Source organism: Thalia democratica, chromosome 1 (assembly GCF_965202585.1).
Source record: "Thalia democratica chromosome 1, ktThaDemo2.hap1.1, whole genome shotgun sequence".
Lineage (NCBI taxonomy): Eukaryota > Metazoa > Chordata > Thaliacea > Salpida > Salpidae > Thalia > Thalia democratica.
In genome coordinates, this window is record NC_139165.1 from 30,536,111 (window position 1) to 30,552,992 (window position 16,882).

Sequence of the window (16,882 nt, forward strand, 5' to 3'; positions counted from 1 at the left end):
ATAAGATATATGTATATATGATTAATTACTGCTTGAAATATAGTCTTTTAAATACTTTTTTAAGAATTTGTATTGTCCGAATTTGAATTGTCATGTTACCCTTTTAAGTACAGTAGCCAATATTAATAAACTAGGATAAGTTTATTTTGAAAGTTTTGTTTACTATTTATCATCCTTTTTCATCTTTTTTATACAAATTACAAAAAATATTTAAGTACATTTTAATTTCAACTTTGTTTAATTTAAAACTCATGACTTAAGTTCATAATAAAATTGTTCATGTTAACTTTTAAAGCAGAAATGGTATAAAAAATATATTAAAAAACAGTAAGTAGTTTACCGTTGTATAAACCAATGTCAAGAACTGATGTGCACTAATTGCTAGACAGAAAATAGTGTTTTTAGTAAACAACAAGTAAAGCAGACAACTTAAATTCACTGTTATTTCAATAAGAAAAACGAAAAGTGTTTTTTATTGTTCATTTTTTATAGATAGTCAAATTAAATTATGTGCTCAATTTGTTTCTAAAAAAAGTATTATTTTATAGTAAACACTTATTTTTTGAACAATTAAGACTAGTTTTTTTTTTAAATTGGTAAAACTTGACTGAATTTACCTTGATTAGTTTTATATTGTTTTTCTTTAGTTAAAGCAAACAGTTATAAAGTTAAATGATTTGGAAAATTCTGAAGTTTTTAAGCAAAACTAAATGTTTATTTCACTTTAAAAAAGTTTTTTTTTTTGCCTTAAATACTAAATGTAACAGGTTATAGGTAATATAAGGTAAAAGTTTAAAAAAATATGATTTATTAAATTTTTGAATGTATTTTTAAAAGAAAATAAAATCTAAAATATCAAAACTTCAAACAAAATTTTAATAGAAGTAAACCTACATAGCTAAAAACTAAACTAAGTTTAGTTAAATTTATCCAACCCACTAGTTCATTTACAGAAACAACCACATAATTTGGTTAAGTTTTGCACTCTTATGAGATAATTTGATATATAAAACCTCTTTAGCACTTTTAGTGTCTTAAAGCTTTAACCAATTGAATACATTTAAGTTATAAACAATTAAGTCATTTTCAGATTTCTTTGTTAAAACGCTTTGCAGTGCAAAATAAATCTAAATAAATCAATTAAGCTTTATTTCTTTTAATGTGAGAAAAAAAATAGTTATTTACAAAATAAGAGAGCTTTTTTTTTGATCTCACTCAGAATATATTTTACTGAAAATTTACTTAATATTTTTGTTTAATGAAAAGTATAAACATACAGAATAACTAGAATAGCACTAAATAAAAACAAGCAGTATATGCAACAACATGTAGTTTGTATTTTGAACAAGATGAGGTTTAAATTAACAAAACTAAAAAACTATAAACTTTTGATTAGGTAAAATAAACTTACTAAGTTGTATGTTTCAAAATGAAACACAGTGGTTGACAAACATACAAAAAATTAATACATTCCAAACAGTGAAGATTGTATTGTAAAGTTTTAATCAAAAAAAATTAACACGTGAACCTTTATTTGAACATATTACATCACAAGTATCAACTTTTGATTAAATTAAAATAATTTTTCGAGTTCAATGTTACAAGATCAAATCTTAGTTGATGGCAAAAACAAAAAAAAATAAAAAAAACCATTTTGAGCAATAATGATTTCATTTTTTGAAGTTTTATCAATTTTTCATCAAAATATATAAAATTTTGATAAAAGATACCAGGGGCGTAGCGTGGGGAGGGACACTGGCGCATGCGTGCCACCCAAAAAAGAAAAATTAAAAAAAAAGAATGTAATATCTTTGTCCTTTATAGTTTATTTTTTCTGCTTAATTTGCCTTTTTCAACTATGTTTATCTTGTATTCAAAAAGTTAAACAAAATTTGGAATACCAATTAGTGACAAATTAGGAAAGTATATGTTATTACTCAATATACTGATTCGGTGCGTAATTGCAAATGCGCACCGATGTTGATGAAAAACTCCATAAGGAAAAAATTTATAAATTCATTAACTTCATAAGAATTTAGACTCAAAAAGTACGCAATTAATATAGCGCACCGCTGTAGTATAACCTTATGGCAGAATATTTTTCTACAAAAAGTTTACAAAAATACGTCACGCTTAAAGAAATATTAAAAAATTTTACAAATTTTTTTTAATGCTACATTGTTAAGACTACTGCTAGTTTTCTGAACTTTATTTTTGTAAACATACAAGATAAGCGGCCTATGAGAAATAAACTTTGTTTGTGATTTTTATTTTAAACAAATACAATCAAATGAATTAAACTTAATAAGTATACTTTTAACTATTTTACAAAGTTCTAATAAACTGTAATAACAGTTATAAAGTTGGTCTATTTTAACTTCTGTGTAACTTTATTAAAATTATGTGCAATGAGGTGTTGTTATTACTGTTGTATTGTATATTAAGGAGATTGATATTTTATCGTAAATAAAACAGATACTTTCGTTTTATTGAATATATTAACTTTAAAAGATATAAAGTTTACTATAAGTAATAAAAACAGTTTTTATTGAACAAGTTTACATTTTCGCAAGTATAAGTAATTCTAATGAAATTTATACTTTTATTTAATTGTTTAATTTTGTAATACATAAATATTTTTTAAAACAGTTAACGAACTTTTTTACTTAATAAATTTATTTCAATTATATTACGTATAAAAAGTTTTTTTATAGCTAATTACAACAGTTTTAATTTAGAGGATTTTTTGAGAAAAAAATTTGCGCACCCCCTGACTAAAATACCACGCTACGTCACTGAAAGATACCATATTTTTTATCCAAAAACTTAAAGGTAAATATCGAAAAAAAAACACAACAAGACAAATAGATTTCAACATGAAAGACAAAATAAAAAACTCTAATATTTAAGAACTTAATTTTTAATAAAAATTTGTTTCATACACATTATACTTGTTTAGATAAAGTTTTAAATACAGTTATTAGCTTAGTAAATCTTTTGTGATGTACTTAAATAAGCTTAAATACTAAAAATTCTAATTAGAAAATATCAGATTTTATAGTGTAGTCTTAGTTGGCTTATGTTAAAATGTAAATTCAGGTGACAAAGGCTTAAGAAGTACCAGATTTTTTACAAAAACTTATTTTGACACTTGTTTAAAAGCTCAATTTATGGAGTATGAAATGCTAATTAAATAACATAAAAACTCTCTTTAGGTTTTGAGATATAGTCTTTTTAGAATTTTATTTAATTGTTTATTATCTCGGAATTTTAAACAATATCATATTGAAGATTTATTATTTCTTTAATAATTTACCTTGTATTGTAAAAAAAACCTAAATTACAATATAAAAAAAAATATCGAATTAATTATTTTACAGTGTGGTTATTTTAACTAAAGTAATATGTTTGTTTAATATATAAAGTTAAATAAATAGTTTTATATAGTTTTTTTGCAAATCAATTTGTTTTCTATGCATATTTTTTATAATATGAAGATGTTTTCAGAGGTTTCACTTTCTAACTTATAAAGGTTTTTCTCTATCTAGGTTTTTTTTCTTTGTATTAACAAGTTGTAAGGTGATTAACAAAATTTATCTGAATTATTAGCGTTATTTTTATTTTTAGTTATCTCAGCATTTCGATAACTGTTTTTCGAGTTTATTTTGTTTTACTACTTTAAACTTGGTTAACTTTGATTAGTAACCAAAATATTAAATTGTTTTGAAGAATTTTTTGAACGTAATTTATATAAAGCTAGACATTAAAGTTGCCCAGCAACATTTTTGAAGGTTTGTGCTGATTTTATGATGTGATTTCAAGATTTTGTAAATGTTAAAATCCATAGGGACCTTGTATTATGAGATGTGGAGCAACATACCTTGCATGCAGTTTTTTCTCATACTTCAGCACTTCATTTTTTATTGAAGTCTTAACATAACTGCAAATTCTAATATAAATACAACAAAATAAGAGGTAATTTACACCCTATCACACTTTATGACACCCTGTTACGCCATCATGAGGTTTAAATTTTTGTAGATTCGTAACTTTTTCGAGCTAGCTACGTCCCTTTTTTAGTATAATACATAGTATTATAATAAAAAAGGGTGTAGCGGTGTTTATATTTTGTATAAAATCAAAAACTAACAGCCTATTCGTTTAAAAAGTTTTACTTTTAACATTTTTTTTTTATTCTTACAATTTAACTTTCATTCAAGTTGTATCTTACAGTACAGACTAAAGTTGCGTTTAGTTAATGTTTACAAAATTATGAACAGTGTAATTAGTTACATGATAATAATAATAATAATAATAATAATAATAATAATAATAATAATAATAATAATAATAATAATAATAATAATAATAATAATAATAATAATAATAATAATAATAATAATAATAATAATAATAATAATAATAATAATAATAATAATAATAATAATAATAATAATAATAATAATAATAATAATAATAACAATAATAATAATAATAATAATAATAATAATAATAACAATAACAATAACAATAACAATAACAATAACAATAACAATAACAATAACAATAACAATAACAATAACAATAACAATAACAATAACAATAACAATAACAATAACAATAACAATAACAATAACAATAACAATAACAATAACAAAAACAATAACAATAACAATAACAATAACAATAACAATAACAATAACAATAACAATAACAATAACAATAACAATAACAATAACAATAACAATAACAATAATAATAATAATAATAATAATAATAATAATAATAATAATAATAATAATAATAATAATAATATTAATAATATTAATAATATTAATAATATTAATATTAATAATAAATACTGAGTAGGTTTATTATTTTAATTGTAATTGACACTTTTTTACGGCAACATTTTTTATAATTTACATACTTAAATTTTATCTACATACTTATCATGATATTGATTAAAAACCTATTGAAGAAAACTAGTTAAAGTAATATAAAATAGCTTGTATGGATGTTTGTTATTTATATTTTACTATTTGTCAATTTATTTTATGTATTAATACCAGTGTTATAGAAACAGGTCTAAATTGTACAAAGATAAAATTGCACGAGGTTACTAAATTGCACGAAAACAAAATTGCACCAAGAGTCAGTTTTGCTCGAGCTACATTTTGGCACAAAATTAAAAAAATAATCAGAAAAAAAAACTAATTAAAAATATTTAAAAAAAAATACTGACCGATGGTAAGGGTAAGGGGGAACAGTAATAAAAGATAAAATACCAATAAAAATAGATAAAAATAAAAAAATTTTAAAATGAAATAAAAAAACTATAAAAAAAATATATAACAACTTACCGATTGAGGGTAGGGGTTAAGGGAAACAGCGATAATAATAAAATTAAAAAATAAAGATAAAAAAAATTATAAATAAAATAATAATAACTCGTGCAAAAATGTCTCTATGCAAAATTGTCTGCTCGTGCAAAAGTGACCCTTCGTACAAAAATATCTTCGTGAAATTTTATCCCCTCAGGAAAAAGTATCTTTGTGCACTCGTGCAATTTTGTCCCCTCGTGTAATTTTGTACTTTCATGCAATTTAGACAGCTACCCCAGTGTTGCATATTTACTGTTTAATTTATTACAGAACATATAATAAAGTATGAATATTTTCAATAGCCCAGTGGTACTTTGGCTTTTCATTCTTAGCTTCTTTATTTGGATGTGCTGTGGAGGTAAGATATTTCTTTAAGCAAAAGATCTAACAGTGTTTTTATAATGTAATGAGTTGCTTTGAACGATGACAGAGATTTTTTTTTGATAAACCAGGTACTTAAATCAATTATCTCTTATGTTTTTTGTTGCATATATTTAACAGTTTTCCTTTAATTACAATCAAAAATTTTCTAGAAACACCAAAATACTGCAGGGATGATACTTTCTCAGGGCCGTGCATAGGTAAATGCATGTCAGTCAAGAAAAACAAAAAGGTTAAGGAACTTTGCATCGAATTTGAAAAGGTGGATAAAAGTAAGTAAATTTTCATAATAGCCATACAAGAAATTTATTTGATTTTTTTCAACGTGTTTAAGTTTGTAACTAAAAGTTATGTTTATTGGTTTTTAAAAAAGAGTTAACCTAAATAACAATCAATAGTAAATAAAAGTGTTTTAAACAGTTATATAAATAATGTTTTTATTTTTTTCTATCTCCATTTGTTATTTACTCTGTTTATGTTGTTATTAAAAAAACTGTTTCACAACGACAAACGCTAAATCATATTTTGTACAGTAAGTTAACTTTAAATTTAAGTTTTTTTTTATCAACAAAATATACCTTTCATAAAACTGAGCACAAAATTTCACTTCAAATTAAAAACTGACCCAAACTCTTTACTAAAGTTTTGGAATTTTAAACTGTACATATTTAACATTTGCTTTAATTTTTAAACTTTTTATAATTTTTTAAATTTTTATTTAACTAGTCATCTGCCCGAACATTAAAGAAAACCAAATCTGCCTCTTACAACAAGAAGACAAAAGTAACCTGCAACGTATTGTCCAAGACGTTGACCCTCGAGAGTTTTTGGATGACGGTTTGTATAACTTCATTAAATAACTTTTTTGGAGTAAAAATTTATGTAAATAATTACGAAAAATGCTTTTATTTTTTGTTGAAGTTTGGTAGAAAAAATTTCAGTAATTTTCAGTAAACTTTTAATATTTCAACTTTTGTTACTTAGTTTTGATACCAAAAATTTTTTTTGACATCAAAGTATTTTGGAGCCAAGTAAAACTAACCAGTTTTATTAACCACTTGTTATTTTCAAAGCAATACACATATGTATCTATCGAACTATAATTTTAAACAGCATGTCATAAAAAAGTATTATTTTAGTGTTTTTAAGTATTTCGATAAACTACGTTTCAAGCAAAATTTCTGGTTCTCAATGTCCTTCTTAGTAAAAATAACATATAATTATGTTTGAGCTGTAAAAAATTGCAAATATGGTTTACTTTTGCATGCTTTTACGTTCTGGAAAAGACTTTATAAGATGTGTAACATGGTAAGCTAAGAGTTCGTTGTGCACCAGTTACTAGGACTAAATATTTTGAACGCTTTTTTTAGTCGTTCAACAAACTTAATTAGATACCCGTTTAGTGCATTCGTAATCAAACATCACTATTTACAGTAAAATCTAACAAAACTTTTCTGGCCCTCGAAGGATGTTCTGTATATAATGTAGCCCGCTAATAACTTGTCTTGTCCGTTCCTCATTATTTGCTGCCAAGTTTTAATTTAATGCTGCTAAAAGTCTTAACATCTCAAGTATAAGTTCTATAACTTAAGATGTTTTAGGTACCTTTTATTGCTTTTTTTTTAATAAGTGTTATTTAATATAGTTATTTTAAAAAATTTGATCACAAAACTTGTTGGTGCACTGTAAAATAAACTTAACTAAAGAGAATCTCGAATAGTTTGTTTAAAAAATGTTTAATTATTAATTTTCTACTTACAATTTTAATCTACATTTTTTTATCAACCTAAGTTGTTTTCAAATTTATCACTCAAACAAAAGTAGTTTTAAATTTTATCTTTAGTTAGTTAAATATTTATTTTATTCTTTTTTTTTAGGTTTTTTTTATTCCTTTAAATTTTGAAAATTAAAGCTATTAAGCTTCAAACATTTTTCAGTTTAATCTTTATGGTTATTTAGATAAAAACTACTTTATAAAAATTTAATATCTTCAACTATGTTTTTTGATTAAATGAGCAAAATTTACTAGTACTTAACTAATCCATAATAAGGTTCCAAAATTTTATGTATTCACTTAACATGTTTATAAAAAATAAATCATCAATATTCAAGTATTTGGTACATAAATTGGTAAAACAAAACAGAATATTAAAAAAAAAACACTTTAAAACAAACTATTTAAAACAATTTTACTAAACACCGATTATAAACAAATTTAAACAGACAGTCTGTGTGGCGGCTGTAATGGAGGTGTTTGTATGGAAACAGAACAAAAAATGCTCGAAATTGAGCTGGTTGACGACAGTTTAAAAAATAAAATGTTTTACATTTGCATTGATGAAGAATACAAGAAAAAGCTTGCTAAAGAAACCGACGATAAAAAACCTGGTAAATACTTTTTTTAAATTTGATGCGTTTGTTTTTGGTGTTTTACTAGATTAAAAATTGTTTTATTGTTTATTTATATTTAATTCAGGCTTTAAGTTTTTACATGATACCTATATGTATATATTTGTTTATTTTAAAAGTCGTACTTGTTTAAACTTCTATTTAAAACTTTGTTTGATCTACAAAATACAAGACTTTTATTATTGCTGTGGTTAACGTTTTAAGTTGCTTTTAAATTTATTGCCGTTAACATTAAGAACAGCATATTAAAACTTCCTACTAATTTATAAAAAAAAATAATTTCCCATATAATTGCGACATATCTTATACATTTTTTTTTGGTAATTTGTAGAATTTCTTTTAGTTTTATGCTCATAAATAGTTCATTTAATTTTCAAATTACAGTATTAACGCCTTACATGAAGTTTTAACAATCTGCATATTATTCCAAGAACATAAGTCGATGTTGTAAATAAACATTTAGAATTTTGGATTTTTTATTCAAAATTGAGCATTAAGACATCAAATCTAGTGTACTGGTGTTTTATAAAATAATTTTTTAATGTTTAAGTTAACGATTTAGAAAACAAACACTTTTTTCTTAGATCAGTCATCAGAGTCGGTAATTTTAGAAGAATACACAAACACAGACAAAAAGACAAAAACAAACGGAGACCACCCAGATCCAAAAGAAACAAGTGGTGGAATTGAAGCAGACAAAAAGAGTAACAATGGATCCTATTACGTGTTCTTAACTGTTATGATTTCCCTCGTACTAGTTACATTTGCGAACGTTTTGATTACTTACAACTTTTTTAATAGGTACTCATTAAGCGACCTTAGAAGTGTGAGTTTAAAAGATTTTTTCTAAAACTTAAGAAAAGAGTGGTTTTTTGTGATAAGGTTCTATAACGTAAAATTTTATTTAAAACCTAAAATACTATTTTAATAGTCTTTAAAATTACATACGTTATTATGTTTTAAAAGAAAGTTTTAAGTATATTTTTAGCTCTTACAAAAAAAAATTCCATGATAATTTACAAATCTTTCTAGTGACATTTTTTTCCGACATATTTCTTGATTTAATTAATTAATAAAGTTTATTGTATGAGAAATTAGTGCATTTTGATTACTGATTGAACGAATAAAAGCTTTTTTTCTTTTTTCTAAGGTACGTATAAATTTTAATAAGCAATAAATTTAATATAAAATATATAGTTTAAGTTATTAATTAGGACCTAATAGTTTATTTAAAAGATTAGTTTTGTTTTTTGAATTTATAGTCAAAATTACACTATTAAACGTGTTTGTCTTTTATTATAACTTGTTTGTTTAGAACTAAGAATACAGTCAGAAGAAATTATACTTGATTTAATCGAAAACTAGGTTTTTATCACCAAGTAAGCATGAATAGAGTTAAGTAATTAATTTTCTTTATAAATCACCTAACTTTAACTTAACTTCCTAAAGACACAGCAAATATTTATCTATACAATTTTTAAATTTATCCGAAAATTATGATTTCTTTATATCAAAGTAAAGCATAAATACAGCTATCTAATTAAATCTTTTTAAGGATTCCTAGAATTTAATTTAATTTTCCAAAGAAACAGCAAATACTGTTTTTTTATTTATGCAAACACTCATTTAGAATCATTGTTAATTAAGATTTATCTGTTGAAAATTGAAACTAAAAACATACAAACGTTTTTAATTGTTTTTAAATATTTTTTTATTTCCCTTATTTTTTATTGTTAGTAAACATTTTTTTATTTCCCTTATTTTTTATTGTTAGTAAATATTTTTTTAAAATATTTATTGAAAAGATAAATAAAACTAATTAAGTAAACAATTCAAACACATACTTAAAATTGAGCTAAGATTACTGCAACGATCTAATTCAATTTGTTGAGTTAAGATTTTTAACTTACAACTTTAAAAACCTTTAAAGTCATTCTGAATTAAAAAAAAGTTACTTTAGAAAGTTCCAGTTAAATTTTTTTAAATTTGTCAACATTAATAAAAGATTAAAAACAAAAACATCGCAAGTAATTTGTAGAAGTCAAACTTAATAAGTTCTAATTACATTGTTAACTGTGTTTTGTGCAAGTTTAATTAGTTTAAACACCTCATCAAGCAAAAAACTAATTCATTTTCTCTTTAATTGCAGTTAAATTAACTTGAATTTAAATTACGTTGCTTCTGGTTTTATTTTTGTAACTGACTAAGTACTTTTTAAATACATTATTTATTTATATTTCAATATTAATTTTCGCAATACTGTTTTAGTTTTCCTCTAAGAAGATCAAACACTAAATTTAAACATTTTTTATTACTATTTTCTTTAATAAAAACAGTTTTATTTGTTTCCTAGGAATTTTTTATACATATATCAAATAAAAGCAACTTTTTTTTTAATTAAATAAAATTATATCAAGTTTATAAACAATTAGAAGCAATAAAATAAAAATTATCTAAAAGACAAAACTTTTAATAGAGTTCTACAGTAGATATTTTTTAGATAGATACTAAAAGAGTGATTTTTATCTTAAACTAAAAATAAACACTCATAGCTCAATCAATACGATCATTTTAACTAATAGTTTTTTATATATATACGTTGGTAAAACTACATATATTTAATATTTTAAATTGAAAGTTACTGCTTTATCTGTAAGCGCAGTGCGAGTACTAGACAATTGACTTGTAAAACTGAAAATCAACGGTTGCAAAAAATGTAAAAGTTCAGTAGGAATAGATTTAAACTGCTTCAATGAACTAAATTAAAATATGATAAATCAAATTTTAAAAAAATTTAATGTAGATATGAGTACTTAAATTACATAGAAATTACCGCAGAGCATTGTTAAATTGAATTACAAACGAAAATAACGTGACTAAGTTTAAAACCAATGATGTGTATTTTTTAGAGACATATCTTAAATACCTTAAAATAATAAATTAGGGTATAGAGACATATTTAATTAGCTTTGGAACTGATAAAGTTTGACTTTTTTTAATTTTTTTTCACAACGATTTCGTTAAAAATAGACAAACATATACTTTTGTTACACTTTATAACATTTTAATGTCATTTAAAAGAAACTACTTATTTTGCTTTCACTTACAAATATACTACTGCATTTCTTTATTCGAAAAAAAAAAGTTTAAAAACTAAGACATTCTAAAACAAAAAATTGTCTCTCATGAAATTAAATATATTATACGTTGTGTTGTTTTGAATAAACAAGCTTTGAAATAACGTTTTTATTCTATTTGAATAAAAATTTAAATTTAAGCACTGATAAGTTATATGAGCGAAACTTTTTTGCGTAACAAGATTTAGAAAAAATTTAACAGTGTGAAATTAAATAAAATAACTTAAGGTCATCTATACTCATAAGTAACAAAAACTTTGCTAATAAACATTAAAAAAGCTTACACTACACTTATAGTATTAAAATGAATATTTTAACTAATATTTAGATAAACCTCAATTATAACCCTAAATTCTCAACCGAGAATCGATTCCTCTTTAAAGAACAACTTTGTGTCTGACTACACAAAATGTTCGTACCTAATTCAAAAATCAACTTTTAATAGCAATAAAGTAATTTCATTAAAGATAGCAAAACTTTTTTACGCTGATTTATTATACAAAACATTTTCTTTAGAACAACATCTTAGTTATATTAAATATAAAGTTTTACAAAAAAAAATCAGACTTATCTGTCAAAAAATATTATATGAAATGTCTTATGTTGTAAATTATAGAATAATTCGAAACTATTTTTGCCATAACACTATTATGACGTTTTGCAGTCTTTTTTAAATTAAAATCTTTGTTGAACTTTTCTCACAAACAGTGAAACTACGAAAAACATTTATATTGATAATTTGATAATTATATTGAGTATTGATCAGTGCAACTATAATGCAAATGCAATTTGGAGATAACATGCTGAAAATGCAGCTTGTATATAAAATGAAGAATATCCCAGAAGATGAAATGAAGGCTTTGGAAGAAGAAGAAAAGATGAAAAACATCCAGCTTGAAGACGATATGAAAGCTATTCTTCGCAATGTAAGTCTTTAACTAATTGTCAAGTAATTTTAATACTTTTAAAACAACCAACTGTTTCTATTTAGTTTAAAATAGGAAAAGTACTTCTGGAGTCTAACGCATATTTTGAAGTCAACCAAAACAAAACTGAAGCTCTGAAAATATATTGTTACATTTTTTTATTGTTTTATACAGATAGCTCAACCATAAAATAAGTATCTAGTATATATTTTAGTTAATTTAAGAATTAACTAAGTACTCTTTAATGTTGTTTTACACAAGAATGAAAAAAAAAATTAAACTTGTAGAGTATATTCTTTTGTTTGTTGTTTTACAACTTATGAAAAAAAACTTTAAGGTGCTTCAATTGAGCTTAAATGACGTAAGAGGATCTGGTCTTAAACAATATTTCCTTGTTGAGCAAGTAAGTTTTGTTTAAGTAAAACTTATATATTTTTTTTATTAACAAAAGTACAAAGATTTTGTTTTATTGTAAACAAATAAAGGATTATATTGGTTACCCAAAACTAATTATAATCAAATTTAATTTGATCTAAATAGCACAAATTGTAATTTAAGGGTTTATACGTTAAGAAGAAAACTTTAGTATGCATAACAAAATATTAAGTTAGAATGCTATTTGGTTCGTTTAATGTTATAATATCTATTTTAATAAACAGTAATAGATTGAAATAGTTTACAGCCTCGACAACTGACAGACAACAAAATCAGATAAAATCATAGAAAAGAACAACAGTCGAGTCACTTCGTTAGTTTTATTTAAATGTTTCCCAAATATATTACAGGTCGTATAATAATTATATAAATTATTACTTTTAGGACTTTAAATAAAAAAATTCTAGTTTGTTTCACTTCGAGAGTTTTATTAAAAATTTTATTTAAGTTTTACTTTTGAGCAATATTTTTTTCATCTTTTACAAAATCGTACAGATTAGTAACTTCAAGTTATAATTTTTATCATATATGTTTAAATTTTTAATAGTAAAGTAAAAACCCTTAAAGTGTTAGCATGCTTAATATAAGATGTAGATAGATAACAATTGCATACTTTACAATAGTTATTACATGCATAAAAGATTTAAAGTTAAAAAAACTACTTGGTATCATTTTAACTTTTTAGTTTTATTCTGAGCATTTTGAAAATCTGTAACAATAAAGCTTTTCACCCAAGTTAATTGTGATGTTATAAATTTTATACAAACTTTGACGATTTTTCGTGAAGACAGCTTTGGAAGAAGCAGCTTCTTCTCTTGCCGACTACAATAAAGAAACTTTCAAAAAGTATTTGCAGTTTTGCACTTTGATGATGACAGAGTTAAGTAAAAGTAAGTTGAGTTTATTAATTTAAAACTTCAAATTATAAACTGTGTCTTAGTTAATAAAGTAATAATCAAAACTAAAATAAATTACCAAAAATATATATTTCCGAATTAACTTTTTTTAAAACAGAGAAAATTCCGAATAATACATTTGATGTGATTCTATAAAGAGAACGGGTCAAAAGCAGTCGAAGCGGGCGACTTTTACGAGGATGATTTCGAAGAGGACATTTCTCCACAGTCTTCTTTGATCTCCTCCAAGTCGTCCCACGGCTCCGTCGACTCCGACAAAAGTTCCCTGGACTCGATCGCCTTCTGCTCGCCTGAAGAATCGGAATGTCAAGCTAGTTGACCGGAACCACTAAACAGACACTCGACATCTTATGCGGACATAATCGAAAAAAAACTATCCAGTGTTCAGAGTTTTGAATCCTACAGTAATGCCTTGGTTTTCGAAGATGAACAACTTAGTGACTGCATTCAAAAAGAAGACAAGGGTGTTCAAAGCTCTCCATTGAGAGACAGGGTGACACTAGTTGATACGGCAACTGAAACAACAGAATCTATTATACTTACTGAATCGCACAGCGATGGTTTAACTTTTGAAGATGCACCGAATTTCAGCTGCGTTCAAAAAGAAGATAAATATGTACAAATAACTCATTTAAACTGTGACAAAATAACGCAGGTTGATACCGCAACTACTGAGAGTAAATTCACTCAAAGTCTAGTACAGCTTGGAGAAAAGTCTAGTCAAACCTCCAATCTCCAAATAGACGAAACTTCAACAGCACTAGAAAGTTCAAAAAGATCAACTTTTTCTAACCTTAAACCCTCCAAGCTCCAATTAGACGAAATTTCAAGAGTACCAGAAAGTAAAACATCATGTTTTTCTAACGGTCAAACCTCTAAACACAAAATGTCCTCTACTTGTGACCAAATCACAGAGTATCTTGCATCAACTGAGATCTGGTTTGCTGAACGTCTAACAAAACTCGATAAAAAGTTCAATCAAAACTCCTATCTCAATTTATAATACACAAGCTCGAAAACATTCAGTATTTCAAATGCTGCTAAGAAGTCTGAAAAGACGAAAACCTTAACGTCAAAAAGTTTTAAGGTAAGTTAAAACTTATTTTTAAACATACTTTCTAGTTTTTACGTACATTAATGTTTTTTAATATTTAAATATTTGTTATTAATCATGTCAACACAGGGTATAAGTGGGTTCTTTCAGAAAAATACTAAAAGCAGAAACCTACATCTTGACAAAAGTTCTGAAACTGCTAGCAATTCGAACGCTGATAAAAGCACAAAACAGAAGAAACTTTTAAGCTCCAAAAGTTTCAAAGTAAATGATTACTTAATTAGTTCAGTGTTTTTTAAAGTTTTTGAGTTTATTTTTCAAAAATTATATCTCTGCAGATTTTTCGCGAGAAAAAGTCTAATCAAACAGCAAATCTCCATTTAGACAAAAGTTTAAGACCAGTAACTAGTTCGAACGCTTTTGAAAAAACAAAAAAGAAGAAAACTTTCAGCTCTAAAAAATTCAATGTAAGTTTTACTGGAATACTAGTTTCCTTTAAGTATTAAAATATACTTTTAAATTCTAATCTTCACAGGGTGTTCGTGGTTTTTTCCACAACTTCATGCAGAGAAAAAGCAACAAAATTTATTGCGAAAAGAAGAGCTGCTTGAAAGTTGAAGGCGCTACTGACGTGGAAAACTGAGTTTCCACACAAACACCAAAACAATTCTTATTGAAAACTATATGTTGAATGTAATAAACCTATATGTTACATGTTAAATTCATAGTAGTTTGATTCTTTAGTATATTCAAAATAAATCTTAAGATGTATATTTACTAAAGTTGCTTAAATGTTTATATTCAATATATAGTTTCTATTATTGTAACTATTTTTGAACCATTTTAATAAAAATGAAGTGAACAGTTGTATGATAAACATTAAAATTTGTGTTAACATACAATTATATTTTAAATTTGAGAAATAGATTAATTAAAAAATAAAAATATACTTTTTAAAACTGCTTATATACCGAAGAAATAACATTAAAAATGACACGTTCTTATGAGTATATTGCTAAAAGACAACTATTAAAATATAAAACATATAACATATTTTCAGACAGTAGCATTATTTTAATTTCAAAAGCTGCTTATTAACGTATTTTGACATATTTTGATTTATAACTATAAAAGAAGATTTGTCGTATGTTTGTTTTTATTGTTAGCAGTGTAAAAATACTTTCTTACAAATAGTATATGAAAGTTTTAAAGTTTTAAAACATAAATTTTAAGGAGTAATAAGAATAATAATAAAGTATTAAACAAAAAAATCATGACTTATTATCATATAAGCAAAGGTAGAGCACTAGTAATGTGTAATCATTAAACTGTTTTTAAAAAAGTACGTTTTGAGCTGAAAATACCACGTTGGCCGCAGGTTTTAGCTTTGAGGACCGAATTTGGGTCGCAGTTTGCTGAACCCGGCTTTAAATTAAAAACACAATATTTTGCATTGATAAAGAAAACTTGAAAAGTGTGCTTGTTGAATAAATAGTTGAAAAAAAAAACATACTTAAGTAAAACATAGCTTGTTAAAAACATAAAAACAAAATAAAAATATCTAGTTTCAAATATAAATCAGGTTACAAGTTGTTAGTTTTATTTATATTTTTACAACAAGTATTGAACACACTTTTGTTAACTAACACGTTTTGTAAGAACTAGAGCAAAAAGTAACTGACCAAACAGCAAAGCTGTTTTCATAAGGATAAAATTATTGATGATTATATTTTTAATGTGCTGGTACGACCGATTAAAGTCTCGTTGATGATGTTACTTAAATACGAAACTGTAGTTGTCCAAAACTAATGTTTTTTGGATTTATTTTTGATGTCAGTATTATTAGAACTACTATTAATATGTTTTTAGTTTCGAGAGTTCGGATTAACAACATCCTATATTTTCTTAAGTTGTTAAAAGTGGTGAAAAATTGAAAAACCATCCAGATTTTTAATTTTTATTAATACTATTTAATACAAGTTTTAAATAAAGAATAAAGTTCTTTCTGCATTTCGAACCTTTGTTTGGCAATAGTCTAAGTTTAATTTTTTTTGCTTGAAAAGGTCGCAATCTCTTGCCACCGAAACCGGTCGCGAATAAAATATACTATTTGCATAAATCTTTTGCAATAGTCTAAGATAAAACAAATAAAAGGTTTCCTCGTACAAAGAACAATTTACCGAATTCAACTAATTTGTCAATTAGCTTGTTGTAATTATTAGAAATAGTAGGCTTCAGA